This window comes from Periplaneta americana, chromosome 12 (assembly GCF_040183065.1).
Source record: "Periplaneta americana isolate PAMFEO1 chromosome 12, P.americana_PAMFEO1_priV1, whole genome shotgun sequence".
Taxonomy (NCBI): domain Eukaryota; kingdom Metazoa; phylum Arthropoda; class Insecta; order Blattodea; family Blattidae; genus Periplaneta; species Periplaneta americana.
In genome coordinates this window covers 52116423-52133792 of record NC_091128.1, presented here as the reverse complement: position 1 = coordinate 52133792, position 17370 = coordinate 52116423, and positions in this window count along the sequence as shown.

The following is a 17370-nucleotide window of genomic DNA, read 5'->3' as shown; positions in this document are numbered from 1 at the left end:
ATCAGCTTCTTGTCTATGCGGATGACGTGAATATGTTAGGAGAAAATCCACAAATGATTAGGGAAAACACGGAAATTTTACTTGAAGCAAGTAAAGCGATGGGTTTAGAAGTAAATTCCGAAAAGACAAAGTATGTGATTATGTCTCGTGACCAGAATATTGTACGAAATGGAAATATAAAAATTGGAGATTTATCTTTCGAAGAGGTGGAAAAATTCAAATATCATGGAGCAATAGTAACAAATATAAATGACATTCGGGAGGAAATTAGACGCAGAATAAATATGGGAAATGACGGTTATTATTCGGTTGAGAAGCTTTTGTCATCTAGTTTGCTGTCAAAAAATCTGAAAGTTAGAATTTATAAAACAGTTATATTACCGGTTGTTCTGTATGAATATGAAACTTGGACTCTCACTTTGAGAGAAAAGCAGAGATTAAGGGTATTTGAGAATAAGGCTCTTAGGAAAATATTTGGGGCTAAGAGGGATGAAGTTATAGGAAAATGGAGAAAGTTACACAACACAGAACTGCAGGCATTGTATTCTTCACCTGACATAATTAGGAACATTAAATCCAGACGTTTGAGATGGGCAGGCATGTAGCACGTATGGGCGAACCCAGAAACGAATATAGTGTTAGTTGGGAGACCGGAGGGAAAAAGACCTTTGGAGAGGCCGAGACGTAAATGGGAGAATAATATTAAAATGGATTTGAGGGAGGTGGGATATGATGGTAGAGACTGGATTAATCTTGCTCAGCATAGGGACCGATGGAGGGCTTATGTGAGGGTGGCAATGAATCTGCAAGTTCCTTAAAAGCCATTTGTAATTATTATTATTATTATTATTATTATTATTATTATTATTATTATTATTATTATTATTATTATCATCATCATCATTAACAATTGATTTTCCACAGAGGGATGTGAAACTAGTTCCTGAGGAATGTTAGTGACAACATCGTTACGTTGCAGTTGAAAAAGAAATATTTGAAAATGTGAAATTTTCATTGACCTCGCGAGGATCAATACGAGACTTTTTTTATTTAAAAAATTGTAAAATTGAACTTCGCGGTTACTTAGACATATCAAAGAACCCAGAACGATAATGTGAAGTTTACATTAAAAATATGAACTGTCAGATTCACAAAACGTTAAACGAACGTTTCACAATTAAGTCATAAGTCCAACGAACTGGCGAATACCAGTCTTAAATTGCATTTAAAATCGACAGTTTACAATATTTAACATTTGCACTGCATAACTGTCAAAACAACCCTTTTAATTTCATACAGTGTCAGCTTCATTTTGTTATAAGGTTGGTACGAGGCGGTAGGTCTCTCTCTATAAAAAAGACAGCATTGTTACAATTCGAATGTGCCGCAGCACTTAGGACAGGGATTATATTGAAGGAGAGTTAGGAAGACTATGCCTTATGTCGACGTAGGTTTGTTACTCTGACAGTGAAAAATTAGAGATGAGAAAAGATTGTGATAAAATATACTCAAATATATATTTCTTTTTTTTTTTTTTTTTTTTTTTTTCAAGACTTTCAGAGGGGGTTCAAGCCCTTTGACAGGTGAAGTAGGTGAAGTGCCACTTCACCTATTTATGTGTAAAACACAATTTTATCTCGTATTAATAATTAATTCTAGTTATTACCGGTACCGTATTTCTACAATAAAAAAAAAGGTTTTCTTTCCAGTCGTTATGAACAGTGTTTAGTTGTATAAATAGTACCTGTAACCGTCCGCTGAATAGAATAATGTCAACTGTTACGAGCGCCGAGCGGTGTCTATTAGAACTTAAATGAATGGGTTATTTATGAAAGGTCCTAAGTCTTCAATACTAAATTGTTAGCAGTCTAAGAAAAACTGCTTACTTGCCGAAATTTTTAAATTAAAGCTGAAATAAAAAATTGTTTAATAAATTCTACTATGCATTATAGAGTGTGAAACTTAGTCCTCTTCATATCTAAATCGATGTATCTACACCCAAAGAGCAGTATTACATTACAAACTCATTTTCACAAAATTAGCGACTTAGGCCCTTTCATAAATAACCCATTCAAATACTGTTGAGGTGAAATGTATTTGGGTTCCCATTCTCATACAGCACTTGGTTTCCATGCTAACGTGACATGACCCACTAAAGAAAGATTGTATGAATGAAGTGCGTTTCTGAGTCTTTCAGTTACGGAGAACTGTCAGACTTGTAGGTGGAGTAACCAGTTTGCAGATCTAACTGTACTAATAATGGAGAAAGGTTGAAGCAAGCCCCTACAGTCTCGGCTATGCAAAACGAGGAACGCTGCGCTTGCCGCCATGTTGTTGGAGAGCAGACGCATAATAGCAGTACGTAAATCACGCAATTTAACGCTGTGATGATATAAAATTGACAGATTATGGCCATTTTCGACGTTTAACGTAAAATTAGGACGAAATAAACATATTCAAAGTTTCATTAATATGTGTCAGAGCATTAAAGGAAAGAAAATACTTAGGGAGCAACTTATACACAACATGTTCATACGTCCATAAATAGGCCTACACAATACACATTACAGAATGTATCATTTTACGATAATCAGCATATTGTTAGGTTTCAGAGAATCTAAAATTATATTAACATACATTACTCTTAGATCACAAGACAAATATATGCAACTTGATTACAAAAGTTCTTATTATAATCAAATTCTTAAGCGAAATATATATGTGATAATCAATATAGACCTGTTGCTAAGTTTTAGAGAATCGAAAATTTTATTACCGATACTTCTAAACCACAGGACATAAGAAATCTGGCAAAATATAATGAGCAAAGGTAGCCAAATTACATTGAATTCATTCTTCAATTAATAAAGGGAATGCTATCAATTATAAAAAGTACCGGTACCTAATACATTGCAAACAATAGGTAACGTGAAGACCTAAAAACTAAACATAATCACTTTATAAAAAATAAAAAAGAGACACTTTTTAAGTGTGGATTTCTTTATATATTGTATTGTTATTTTAAATAAATAAAATAGATATATTATCATTGCTTGCTGAGTGATGGTACATAATCTTTATGCACCTATGTAATATCAATAAGATGCCATTCCTTGCTTTTTTAATAAGTTATATCCGGCAAAATGTAGAAGAGTTATTTATAGGTGAACCCTGAATCATAAGTTCACAAAGAAGGCCAGGTATTTATTTATTTATTATCTGTATATTTATTTATCCATATATGGATTTTGAATTAAAGTTTATTATCTTGCAGATAAATTCATTTACATAATAAAAACAAAAAGTTATCTTTCCACTAATGTGTTTAAAATGAGACGGACACAATTTTACATAAAGTGAAGACACAAATTTGTCTCTTATTATAACAACAAGCTCGGGCTTCTTCAAAGTGAATCTATAAAGACAGATTGTTGCCTAATTATAAACTTTTTCAACTATGGTATCTAAGATATACATAATATGTTACAGTTTCAATGTAGCCTCCAGAATTCAATTTTATTATTTTAAAGCGTTTATACTTACTTGTGAAAAGAAATTCCTGACCCTCTAAGCCACATGTTATTGCCGAACAGGAAATTACCATTTTTCACTATTTACAAAGTACATCACTTCATATCAACTATAATAATATTTACAAAACCAAAATTCATACTATTATCACATCAATTTACATTACTTTCACATTGTTCACTAAAAACACCCGAGACAAAACAAAGGACAAGTGTGACACTATCGTGTTTAGCGCTCTGTTTCTACCTGTAATATGGCGGCGTAAACATGTGCAGACTGGTTTCAATTTTGGACAGCACACCAGCGCTCTATGTGAGTCTAGTATACTATATAACGTCTTTGGGTTGAAGCTGGTCTCCAAGGCCGGGGGCTATTGTTTAAGGACTGTGAAATTTTACAGTCTGTACTACCTGACTCGAGAATAGTATCCTCATTCCCTATGTCCAAGCAGCCATCCCTGCAGTAGTAAAGTAGCTGGCTCTACTGGGTATTCATTTCAAAGTGTGTCATGGCATCACTGTTGTAAGTCAGCGATTTGAAGCGAGTTTCAGCTTTTATGTCAGAGAAGTTGCCTATTATTCAAGGCGTTCAATCTGAACTTGAGAAAGTGTATGGTACAACTTGAACGTCGTAGCAACAGATGGTGGCCTGTACAGTCTGTGTGCTACCATAACCTCTTTCGAACTGTGTTTTGCGGGGGCAATTCGTATGCAGGGTATTTGTTATCATCGGTTGCGTACCGCAACATTCCACAACACAAATCAAATGCTCCGTGCCCATGTTGACCGTCCAAGTTAATGTCAACAAATACATAAGTATTGTCAGACCATCGGATCTGTGCCCCTTCAGCGCTGTCATCGTTCTTGGAAAAGTTAACGCCTGTACTCACTCCATTCCACCCGCTTTCCTCCCACCACGTTAAACAGCAGGCCACGAACCTTGCCGAATAGGGATGTTGCCAAACTTCCGTCAAACAGTGTCATAAATAACTGATCCTCCATGCTACAATATTATTTATTTCAATCAAAATACATCTTGTATTTCTACATTTTTTAAACCTAAATCCCATGTCTCGAATCACTTTCCATAGTTTTTCTCTCCAACCTTGGAAATTATTACTTCTCTCGCAAGCTTCAGTAACTTCTTCAATGTTGAAACTTCTTTCTGAATGGTATAAAATTCTTGTATCTTTCTTCTTAAAATACATCGGTTCATATCATCTACAATAATTAAAAGTTCCCTTGGTCTGTTCTTCTCTGGTGATTCTAGCTTTACATCTCCTGCACAGATTCCCTGTCTCCAGATTTTCTTTATTAGGAGTTCTGACCTGTCTATATAAATTACTTAAAATGTTGTATTATTAGTATTAGTTAAGTAATTTTAATACATAATCAATTGAAATAAAATAAGCCTCACCTGTGATATCAGTTGCTCTTTTCGTTGCCTGATTTATAGGAAACAGATATTGACCTGTTTGTTTCTCTTCATCACAAAATGCTATTACGTACTTGCTTAATAATATTTCTTTTGCCACTCCATGCTACAGTATTCATGTTGAGTTGACAACACTGGACTGCAAGTGCAAATATTGTAAACTGTCCCGCAAGAAGGCCAAAATTGTGAGTAGTGGGGGACAGAAAGGGAGAGAGACAGGAATGCAGGGAGAGAAATGAATTACCGAGGCTGAGAAGGAATTAGGGCTCAGTTCGCATATCTTATGGGGGCACAGATCCAATGGTCCGACTATAATCGTCTTAACCCTCTCGCCATATCCCGACAGTATGAAAAAAAAATCACCGAACGTGTTTCCAAACAGTTCATATTCCTGCCACTACCGGCGTTACCGTGCGTATCAGTACGTACTCTTCAAATGAACGCCGTACTTACTAGGCAACTTCTCTGGCACTTAGGTAATACGTCCCTGCGAAAGTGTAGGAAGATTGAATTCTCTAGGCTCATCGGCTGTACTAAAAGCCAGGTTATGAACCGACTATAAACAGGAAGTAGCTGGGTGGGCGAGAGGAAAGTGCGGGTTAGAGGGGTAGCCTGTGCAGTGATGACACGTTGAGTGTGGGGAGTAGAGGGGAGAAGGAGAACGGAGCTTTTCATTGGGCCTCACGTGAACATGTCGTCTGCTAACGAAAATCTGGCAACGGGACCACGGAGACAGTGTAGCCAAACTTCCCAGTTCATTTGCAGTACCACGTGCATTACGAGCTGCATTTCGTACCAGCGTCATTAGCTCGTGCTTTCTTAAAACAGTAATTTTAATTACTAATATTGTTGATAGTATTATCGAGAACTATATACTTGAATAGAATAATGAATTCTCCCGAGTGCTACGATACAAAAGAAAGCGGGTTTTTAAGTCTGGAGAGAAAGAGAAATGATTTTGTCTGTATAGCCTACAAGCATTACAGACAAAAAGTGTAAATGGAGGCATCACATCGGTAGAAGAAGCAGCGCGGCAAATGGCTGAGGCACTGCTTGTGATTTACTTAACTGTTCTAATTTCCATATTGTGTGTACTATAAATTAATAGTAGACCTAACACTATCCGAATACTCTTATTTATTTTAAACAATGGCTCAGCCGGCTCGAGTTTTCCTTTTAAATTTGTATATTTGCTTATTTATATATTATGTGAATTAATAATAATTATAATAATAGCAATAATAATAATAATAATAATAATAATAATAATAATTGTACATACTCGTACATGACTTAATTAGTATCAATATAAAATTAAGATCATATCCATTAAATTATTATTATTGTACAAAAATAGCTAAATAGTAAATTCGATTTATAACAAGTCAAAATAAAATAAAAATTACTATAATATATCTTGATATATTTAGTTAACACTACATTATTATTATTATTATTATTATTATTATTATTATTATTATTATTATTATTATTAGGGCCTATTATTATTATTGAATTGAATCGTTCATTTAACTGAAATGTCTGAATTCGTTATATACTTCTTTATTATATTAATAACTGAAAACACAGCTACGACAGTTATTTTAAACATATTATGTGACAAACGCTGAACAAGCTTTGAATCTCGCACCACTATGTGGCAACAGAGCTCAGAAAGAGAGAAACAGAACGTTGCTTCCGGTTTAGTCAGTTCATAACCTGGCTTTTAGTATAGCCACATGACGACATACGGCGAGCCATGACACACTTTGAACTGAACACGCAGAAGTGTCTTCTTAAGGAGAGGCAGAGGTGAAATTTTCGAACAAAACTGAAGAAAATATGAAAATTGGGTTTTTTCCATTTTTACTATCTTTATTTTCATATTCCGATGTTAGTTTTTGATTTTGTGCCCTTAAAAGTATGAAATTAAAACCAAGATAACTGTATTACTATATTGTTCCCATAATAAACTAATACTTATCATTATTTATATACCTTCTCTGAACATATAAATAAAAAGAAATATTGAAAATTTCTTACAATATGGTGCATGGAGCATTTTATATCAAACGATATAAAGCTTTATAAAATTATTAATATTTACAGAATTATTGTACTTAGAAAGTTGAAACTTGGTATGTCCATTACTAATAACATACTTAGTATCCATGATCAATTTCAAACAAATCAGATAGATTTTGTGGATTTTGAAATATTCACCTCTGCCTCCCCTTAAGTGAACAGTTTGGTAGTTAGTGAGTGAAGTTACGTTTCTGACGTGCCGTGCAGTTTTATTAAGATGGAATAAGTAAGCACCATCACATATTTTCAAATTTAATGACATGGTTGTCCTAATAGCTTGTTTAGGAGGGAATTGTTCCAGCTCTAGTCATCCCTACATACTTAAAATTGACTACTCCTTACCTCTCAAACACCAGCAGCAGCAGAAACAGAAGCGGCAGAAGCGGCAGAAGCGGCAACAGAATTTCTTCCACCTCGTCGCCTTTTTTCGTTTTGTTGTTTTGACTGATGATGACAATCCTGATGATGATGACAATCCTGATGATGATGACAATCCTGATGATGATGACATATCTTCTACAGCAACAAAAAATAGAACATTTCTTAAAAAATGACCAGTGAACAATATAAGATCAAAAAATGCAAATACGCAAAATAAAAGTAAGCTACATATATTGGTTTTGTGTTGAAGTGAAACGAGTATATATTGTATCCTGCATTGTTTGTGATTCTAAGAAAAATATGTGATCAACTTCCGAGCCCTAATATCAATCATCAACTCACCACTATTTTCCCACCTCACTTTTGATATTCCCATCACATTCACTCTATTTCTTCTCATTGCTCCCTTCAAGTTTTCCAACTTACCTTGTAGAACTGGAGTCTTCTTATACCACGCTGTAGTCCATCTTCTCGTCGATTTTCGTTTCTTCTCTCCATTATGTTCCGTCATAAAGTGTCCTTTTCCAGTATCTCCCACCCGGACATCCGATTGGGGAGATAGTTTACGTCCGGAGTTTTTTACCGGAAAAAGACTCATTATGCAATAATTGAACAATATTATTGGGATGAATAAATGCGGAAGCTCCCCATTGCTTTCCGCATACCACTCTCTCTTTCGCATCTTAAAAGATCCCAGGGGGCCCCAGCGTGGAGGTGAGGAGAGTGGATTTGACTAACTAGGCCCTCCGGACTTCACCGAAATTCACCACAGGGGTTAAATATCAGTTCCATCAGGGTTTTTGACCCGATCAGAACCGGGAAATCCTAATTAGCCTTTGCCCCCCTTATTGAGTATAAAGATCATCAGTGTTAAAAGACCAACTAAGATACTTATCGAACATGACACCAAGAAAGTTAATCTTAAAGGATGATTTAAGATTATTTGATTATTTTTAGTGGGTTATTTTACAATGCTTTATCAACGTCTTAGGTTATTTAACGTTTGAATGAGATGAAGGTGATAATGCCAGTGAAATGAGTCCCGGGGTCCAGCACCGAAAGTTACCCGCACTTGCTCATATTGGGTTGAGGGAAAACCCCGGAGAAAACTTCAACCAGGTAACTTGCCCCAACCGAGAATCGAACCTGGACCACCTAGTTTCGTGGCCAGATGCGCTAACCGTTACTCCACAGATGTGGACTTTTAAGATTATAGTTATGTCATTGAAATAATAGATATGTAAAATTAACATTATTTCTAAGAAATAAACATGAAATTCTGTCTCCATTAATAATAAGGGTCATTCCATAGTGAAACACGTAACATTTTCAAAGTAACTGTACCTGGTAAGGTTTATCTTGTCTCAGTAGCAATAAAACCAAGTCCCTTCAAATGAGGGTGGAGATTATAGGAGGGTTGTAAATTTTCAGGATTCCTTTCAAAATCTTGTTATTGTACAGGCTGCCGGAATTCAGTTTCTTGAAAGACAAGCTCAGTGACGGAACTACACAATACGAAGAGAGATAGTTTGTTATTTTATTTTGCGCTACAGAATGTATCAACTAGTCTCTTCCGCCACTGGAAGGATGGATGGCATCGCTCCACTCCCCCATCGCCATAACAACACAGACGAAGTAAGACATATCTCCTTTCTCTCTCTTTTCACAGTGAGACAAGATACATCACACAGCCTTTAACTATGATCTTCGCAGGATATTTAATTAAATACTTAGTAGTTCATGAAAAAGACATTAGCATTCCAAAATATAAACACAAATACTTAATGAAAAGAAATAATAATGTAAAAGATCTGAAACATTATATGGTGTGACACACGTACATTTTCTTGCCACTTGATTTATTACCAAAATGGAAAATGATCATATTCTTGTGTCAAATGACATAAATACATTCAGTTGTTCTCCAAACAATTAAGGCACTTGTGTAGTACATGTAACTGCTAAATAACAAACTTTAAAAGAATAACAGTGTCACTAAGAAATAAAATATTGAAAATTATGTAGTGACACACGAACATTTCTGTCAAGTTGATTACTAATTGTTTTAAATGCACTATAAAGACTTACACACTATGCGTACAGTTCTTATTATACAAAACAACACTTGATTACACTAAAATACATTTAAAATATCCACGGTTGTTTACAACCATATCTCCTGTGTAATGTCCAGACATCGGATTCTAGGGCAAATGCCTATTTTGTTTCTTTAGGAGAAAAGTAAAAATAATTATTAATATTTGTGTTTCATGGAAATTTAAAGGTATTCAAAGAGTTTTATAGTGCCCTAAAATGCCCTAAAACGGTTATTAGAGCCTAATTTGTTAATATTCGCCTAAAAATGCCTAACTCACTGTAAAGTTTCGCATTTTACTCTTACTTTTTATAATTTATACATGCATTCACTGCGAAATTTAAGGCATTTAAAAAGTGGAAAGTTTGCTTCACACCGGCCATGAAACCATTGATAAAGGAAACAAAATGTTTTGAATCTCACGACACTCGCAATAGATTTCACCGAATTTAACATGTTTGGAGGCATAAATGCCGACAAAGAACCAACCTTAGTTTTGAAGCAGGCAACAATCACAACATGTGCTGCTACCGATTCAGAGATATACTATACTATAAAAATGACTGTTTTCGGTCTGAAACCGATTAGCTGTACTGCCCTTCAGAGTATCATAAAATCACAATTTTTGGAGAAAAAGTGTTTTTGAAATATTTATGAAAAGTCGTAAAACTGCGAATTAGTAGGGTAAACCGTTACAAAATATTTAAAAGAATGGCCCTCCTAGTGTTAACACTACCAGGAAATGCAACAATAAGTGGAACTTTGTATTTTTGTCCAATTGAATCTCAACAACAACAGTTCATTTGAATGCTCGTTAACAGTTGCTCTTTCCCTCACCTTATTTGTGTTGAGAAGTTTTGAGCGGTAGGACGTTTTCCTGTGAAGTTTAACGCGATAATGCCGAAAAAATATAAGTGCAAAATCTACATTGATCCGGCAATGGCTAACAGAATATTCAGAATTCACTTATGATGGAAAAATAATATTCTGCAAGATTTGTAGCAAACAGGTATGTAACAATAGTTGAAATATATAAATTATATTAATTTTAATGAGTAGGCCTATAATATTTATACATTGACTGAGCTATCCTGAGGTATAATTCTTTTTAAGACCACTACACTTTAATCTTTTAAATTCCGATAGTTAAAGTATTTGCAGGTCATTAAAATTTTGATTGTTCGAACCCACTAACTTTGTGATAGAAATACGGCAATACAACAATTAGGATTTTATTTTAATTCAGTTTACTTTACATTTTTAGATTTCGCAAGAAAAGAAGTGCCACCTAAAGTAGCATGTGCAAGGAGCGGCTCATAAGGCTAAAGCTCAGCAGAAAAATCAACTGCAGCAAACTTTACTAACACAGCCTACTTCATCCAATCTCAGCAGCAATTTCTATGCTGATTTAACCAGAGCGTTTGTTGCTGCTAACATTCCCTGGAATGCAATTGAAAATCCGGTTTTAAGACAGTTTTTACAAAAATACTGCAAACAAAATATCCCATCTGAGTCGACCCTAAGAAAAAATTACTTAGACAGAATATACAATGAAACTTTAGCTTCCATTCGGGAGGATATAGGTGATTCTTACATATGGGTCTCTGTGGATGAAACCTCAGATCCTATGAATAGGTATATAGCAAATATGGTAGTAGGAAAACTTAGTCCTGATGGACCTTCAATTCCACACCTCGTATGTGTTAAGGAACTTTCGAAAGTGAATAGCCAAGCCATTGCTTATTTTGTAAATAAATAAAGGCCTACAGTCTTTATACTCAGGTAATATAGACGATTGTAAAGTTCTGTTGTTTTGTACTGATGCTGCCTCATACATGGTTGCTGCAGCTCCACTTCTTAAAACATTTTATCCTAACCTCACGCATGTAACCTGTCTAGCACATGGCCTTCACAGGGTTTCTGAAACAATCCGGAATGAATTTCCTCTTGTCAATTCGTTTATTTCTAACACAAAAAAATGTTTTTGTAAAGCCCCATCCAGGATTTCAATATTCAGAGAGAACTTCCAGATATCCCACTCCCACCTCAGCCGGTTGTTACACGATGGGGAACCTGGATTCAGTCAGTGGTGTATTATTCTAAGTATTTTAAAGAAGTGGTCACAGTTATTGATAAATTACCTGAAACTGATAGTGCAGCGTGTGTGAAAGCAGTGAAAGATTGTCTGAATGACTCACGAGTGAAAAACGATATTGCCTACATAACATCAAACTTTTCTTTCATACCTGCAAGCATTGAACAATTAGAACGTGAAAAACAATCTCTTTGTAGCCAAATAGCAATAGTAAAGGAAGCTCAAGTGAACATACATTCTGCTTTGGGCGAAACTGGGAAAAAAGTTAAAAATAAGTGGGACAACGTATTAAATAAGAATGTAGGATTTTCATTGTTGGAAAAAGTATCAAGAGTGATATCGGGGGAAAGTGTAAATGTTCCAGTAAGTATTGATGTTTCTATTGTACCTAATTTAAAATTTGCGCCTCTCACATCAGTTTCGGTTGAAAGAAGTTTTTCTGCTTTCAAAATGATTCTCAGTGACAAAAGGCAAAGGTTAACTGTGGAGAATTTAGAAAAAATTCTGGTGGTGTACTGTGCAGATAATTATAATAAAGTCTGAGCATGGAACTGAATTTCAATAACTTAAAATGAGTAATCTTGATATCAATAATCATTATTTCATTAGTTTCAATATATTAAATTTGTGCAGCTCTGTTTATAAATATAATATAGCATTCTTTTTTAATGTTTAAACATACTTTTTTGTGCGTATTTTAGTGTATAACTAAAAATTTCAGTGAAAGAAATAAGTATGATACCTTGATGTGTCTAAAATGCCTATTTTCATTAAAACAGAGCCTAATTTTACAAATTTTGAGCTTATTTTAGGCGCCTAAAACTGCAATTTTTAGTGCCTAAAAATCCGATGTCTTGTAATGTCATGTGACGAATACACCAATATAGGCTATCCACTTTTTTTGCCATTTGTAGTACAGTACTTTCCTTTCTTGAACATCACAGACACTTCAAATTCTTCGCCACTACAAGCCTTTGGGTAACTTCCTCTGGTTATTTGATGTCTCTTTTTAAATTGATTATTTAACAACGCTGTATCACCTAGTAGGTTATTTAGCGTTGATGGGATTGGTGACAGAGAAATGGCATTTGGCAAGATGGTCGAGGATTCACCATAGATTATCCGACATTCGCCTTACAGTTGGGGAGAACCTCGGAAAAACCAACAAGGTAATCAGCCCAAGCGGGAATTGAACCCGCACACCAGCGCAACTTTGGCTCGGCAGGCAAGCGCATTAGCCAACTGAGCCAAAGACGTTTTATAGTTTAACTGAGCTGCGCTGTGGCATACTTGATGTCATCATAGGTTACAATACACCAATCTCCTTCTACCTTCAATTGACCTTTCGCAATACTGCAACGTGCTAAATTCCTTGCTGTGGACTGATTTGTTTCAATGGGTGATAAAACATGTTGTGGTGAATGATCTGTAGTGTTTCTAAAGACACCTACAACAAGATGCCTCAATTCGTGAATGCATTGAGCATGTTGTATTAAATTAATTGGTACAATCTTTTGAAAGACCTTTCTGTCTTCAGGCAGATTAATGTAGCTTTTGTCTACAAAAAATATATTTCACATTGATATTAGATTCTTTTATGACATTAAAGTCTTTTTAGTTTTCACAACACTTCTTCCATTTAAGATATGTTGCCAGACATATCTCTTGAAGTCGCCCTCGGTAGCGTAGTTGGTATAGCGTTGGCGTTCTATACTCGAGGTTGCGAGTTCGATCACGGCCAAGGTCAGGCTCATGTCAGTAGATTTACTGGCATGTAAAAGAACTCCAGTGGGACAAAATTCCGGCACACCGGCGATGCTGATATAACCTCTGCAGTTGCGAGCGTCGTTCAATAAACCATAATTAAATTTTATCTCTTGAGTGTTGCTCCATTGCCATCACGTGCTCCTTTGTTATGATAAGATTCAAATAAGTTCCGTTAATCATAATGGATGACATCTGGATAGTTATTTTTTAAATGTGCGACTGCACTATTCCTTCCAGGGAGCCACTTTCTTTATTGTTCTACCGCTGTAAAATCTTCAAGTGTTGCTTTGTTCAAAATTTTTGCCTAAGATGTTGTATGTTTCGAAACATTAGATGTAACTGCGTAATATTGTGAGCATAGTTCATCACGTTGCCCTTTTGATTTTGTAGTAGAGTAGGCCTACTGCAGCATTTTTGATAACTGGATAAGTTGAGTCAGTGATCCAGTGGACTGATATTACCTAATTTTTTCTGCTAACTCAAACTAAATTGATCTCACTTAAATTCTTGAAAATATATATAAAAAAATGTTCAAAATGTACAAACACTTACTAACATAGATTTTAAAAGGCCTATATTTTAAAATTGCTAAATAATATCTTCCGTAAGTTAATTAATATCATTAAATAAGATAATTTTAAATTAAATGTAGTAGGTACCATTTACCTAATGTGCAAATATATAACCGATTAATGTATTTATACATAGGCCTAGTATAGTATCTACCTACTTACCATAAATAATATGTATAAGCTTGTTTTTTTATACCCGGTATAAAATAACATAACAAGCTTTAGTTCAAGGAATGAAAAAAGTAAACATTTTATACGAACTTTAGGCATAAATTAATAAATGTTTTATACAAATTTTAGGCCTACATACTATATTTTTACAACAGTTGTTGTTGTTTAGTCAACTGTTCGAAGACTCACAATACCAAGAACAAATTATGGACCACATATTTTCAAGAATGTTTAGCCTATAGTGTATGTACATTAAAAAACGCACAGGTGCTTGTGTGTACACACACAAATATCTAGATTCTAAATCAACAATAAGTATTTGAAATCCCACCGCTAATTATGTTTAGGCGTAAAGACTTCCAATAACAAGAAAAATTGCAACTGGATTTGAGGATAAACTTTAGTGACACACGAACATAACTTTTTGTTCGTGTGTCACAGTCATTGTCTTACGTGTATCACGTGTTTTTCTTGTAGCATTTATACATCAATCAAAATGTTGTCCATATAAAAAGTTGATTGTTATGTGATGTGTCTCACTTTTCCATTTATGAAACATTAAAAAATGAAATGGTTTTGAATAAATATAAACAAATGTCGATTTGAGCATGACACACGAACTCTCAATCTTTCTTTGTAATAACTGTAATGAAATAATCATTGTATTACAGTTTATGTGCATTATCATTGTTAAAATAAGTCAGCACTTCATTATTAATTGAAATTGACGTAGAGAAGATTTATTTGTCTTAAATGTCTCTTCTAGAACTCATTGTAAACCACTTTTCGTTCAAATAGGAATACTTACATTGCCGTCAATGTTTATTCTCGACTGCCTTCTGTATGCTAAGTGTAATGTGCATAATTTTCCTACTTGCTCATCTATTCGTAATTATTCACCCGTTCCAGACTTGATATATATTTAACAAAAGTACAAATATAATACTACAAGCAATAGTTTTATTTCCATATCTTATAAGCTTTATAACTCTTTACCCATGAATATAAGAAATAAGTCATATTTTATTTTCAGAAGGTTAGTGAGAAAGGCATTGATGACAAACCCACTCTACAGTGTCAATGAGTTTAGCAATATTACGTTTTAACCTCCTGTAAATGACACATTTGTACATTTTAATCTTATCTTATACCATTTTTAACACTTTTAATCTGTCTTTGTAATTTTATTGTCTGGTAATTGTATATTATGACGTGAATATGTTAGGAGAAAATCCACGAACGATTAGGGAAAACACGGAAATTCTACTTGAAGCAAGTAAAGCGATAGGGTTGGAAGTAAATCCTGAAAAGACTAAGTATATGATTATGTCTCGTGACCAGAATATTGTACGAAATGGAACTATAAAAATTGGAGATTTTTCCTTCGAAGAGGTGGAAGAATTCAAATATCTTCGAGCAACAGTAACAAATATAAATGACACTCGGGAGGAAATTAAACGCAGAATAAACATGGGAAATGCCTGTTATTATTCGGTTGAGAAGCTTTTGTCATCTAATCTGCTGTCAAAAAATCTGAAATTTCCTTGGACTCTCACTTTGAGAGAGGAACAGAGATTAAGGGTGTTAGAGAATAAGGTTCTTAGGAAAATATTTGGGGCTAAGAGGGATGAAGTTACAGGAGAATGGAGAAAGTTACACAACGCAGAGCTGCGCGCATTGTATTCTTCACCTGACATAATTAGGAACATTAAATCCAGATGTTTGAGATGGGTAGGGCATGTAGGACGTATGGGCGAATCCAGAAATGCATATAGAGTGTTAGTTGGGAGACCGGAGGGAAAAAGACCTTTGGGGAGGCCGAGACGTAGATGGGAAGATAATATTAAAATGGATTTGAGGGAGGTAGGATATGATGGTAGGGACTGGATTAATCTTGCTCAGGATAGGGATTAATGGCGGGCTTATGTGAGGGCGGCAATGGACCTCCGGGTTCCTTAAAAGCCAGTAAGTAAGTAAGTAATTGTATATTTATTTTGATTTTATTTCAATATCTATCGATATTAATATAGGCCATGTATTATATATTTGTATTTTGACGTTGTCTATGGGCTGTATATCTGTCTAAAAAAAATGTGAATTCAAATGTGATTTCTAATAGAAAATTTCACGCTCTTAAACCACAGATTTTTTATGCTTTTTCTCCCACAATCTTACACAATCAATGCTGTCAGATTAAAAAATTCGGATCGTAACGAAAAAAATGACATATAGCAAGCAGAGATTCGAGAGAATTTTCTTTTTCGTGAAAATGTTACATTTTCATGGAATGACCTATAAGATTATTAGGACGACACCATTTTTAAATTCACAAATACCATTAATTAATTTTCAGTTTGCGCAATACCTAGATGCTAAACAGAAACAATATGAAGTTAAACTTCTATCAAGCTTAAGTAAACAAACACTTCCATACTATTAATTTATGCAGTGCTAAGAAAAGTTGTCAAACAAATGCTAAGGAAAAATCGCGAACTGAATATAATATACGGGTATTAAAGTAATATATAAATGATATAATTCTGAAAAAAAGCTTAACTTCAATTTTTATATATGATACGTGTGAAGTGGGGAGCACACAGATAGGCATGGGGTAATTTTGACTGTGCTATTGTGAAGATTATTTTATGTGCTGTGCAATTATCTTTGGACTGACACTAAAAGACAGGTACGTAGGCCTACACATTGCAAGTCTCCATGAGGTCAGCACAACACACAACTACGTTCATACAACACTTTCCATAGGCTATGCTTTGCAGAATTGCCCAGTGTTATTTATATTGTAAATTTGTATATGATACACTGTTTAACATGAATACTGGAATAATCATACTCTCGCCTTTCTGTATTTATTGTGCACACAAGAAATGCATAGTTAAAATTTACAGCACTTTCCGTTTCCAGGACTGATCCATTAAAGTTACACGAAAATGCTAACCAGACTGAACAGGCGCTATGGCAGATCAGAGGAGAAACTGACAAATCGAAGTGCGAATTCAGGAAGAAAATCACTACTCAACAGGTTTTCATAACATGGACAAGAATAACTATTTTTATTAATTTGTATGTCCTGATTACGAATATGACATTGAAAAAGTGCCTACACGTCACATTTTTTCAGAAACTTATATTTTTAGTTAGTGAATCGTATAAAAATGTGTTAAAACCTAGCTACTTTGAAAGAGGTTCTTTTCTTTAACGTAGATGTTTTACACAATTAT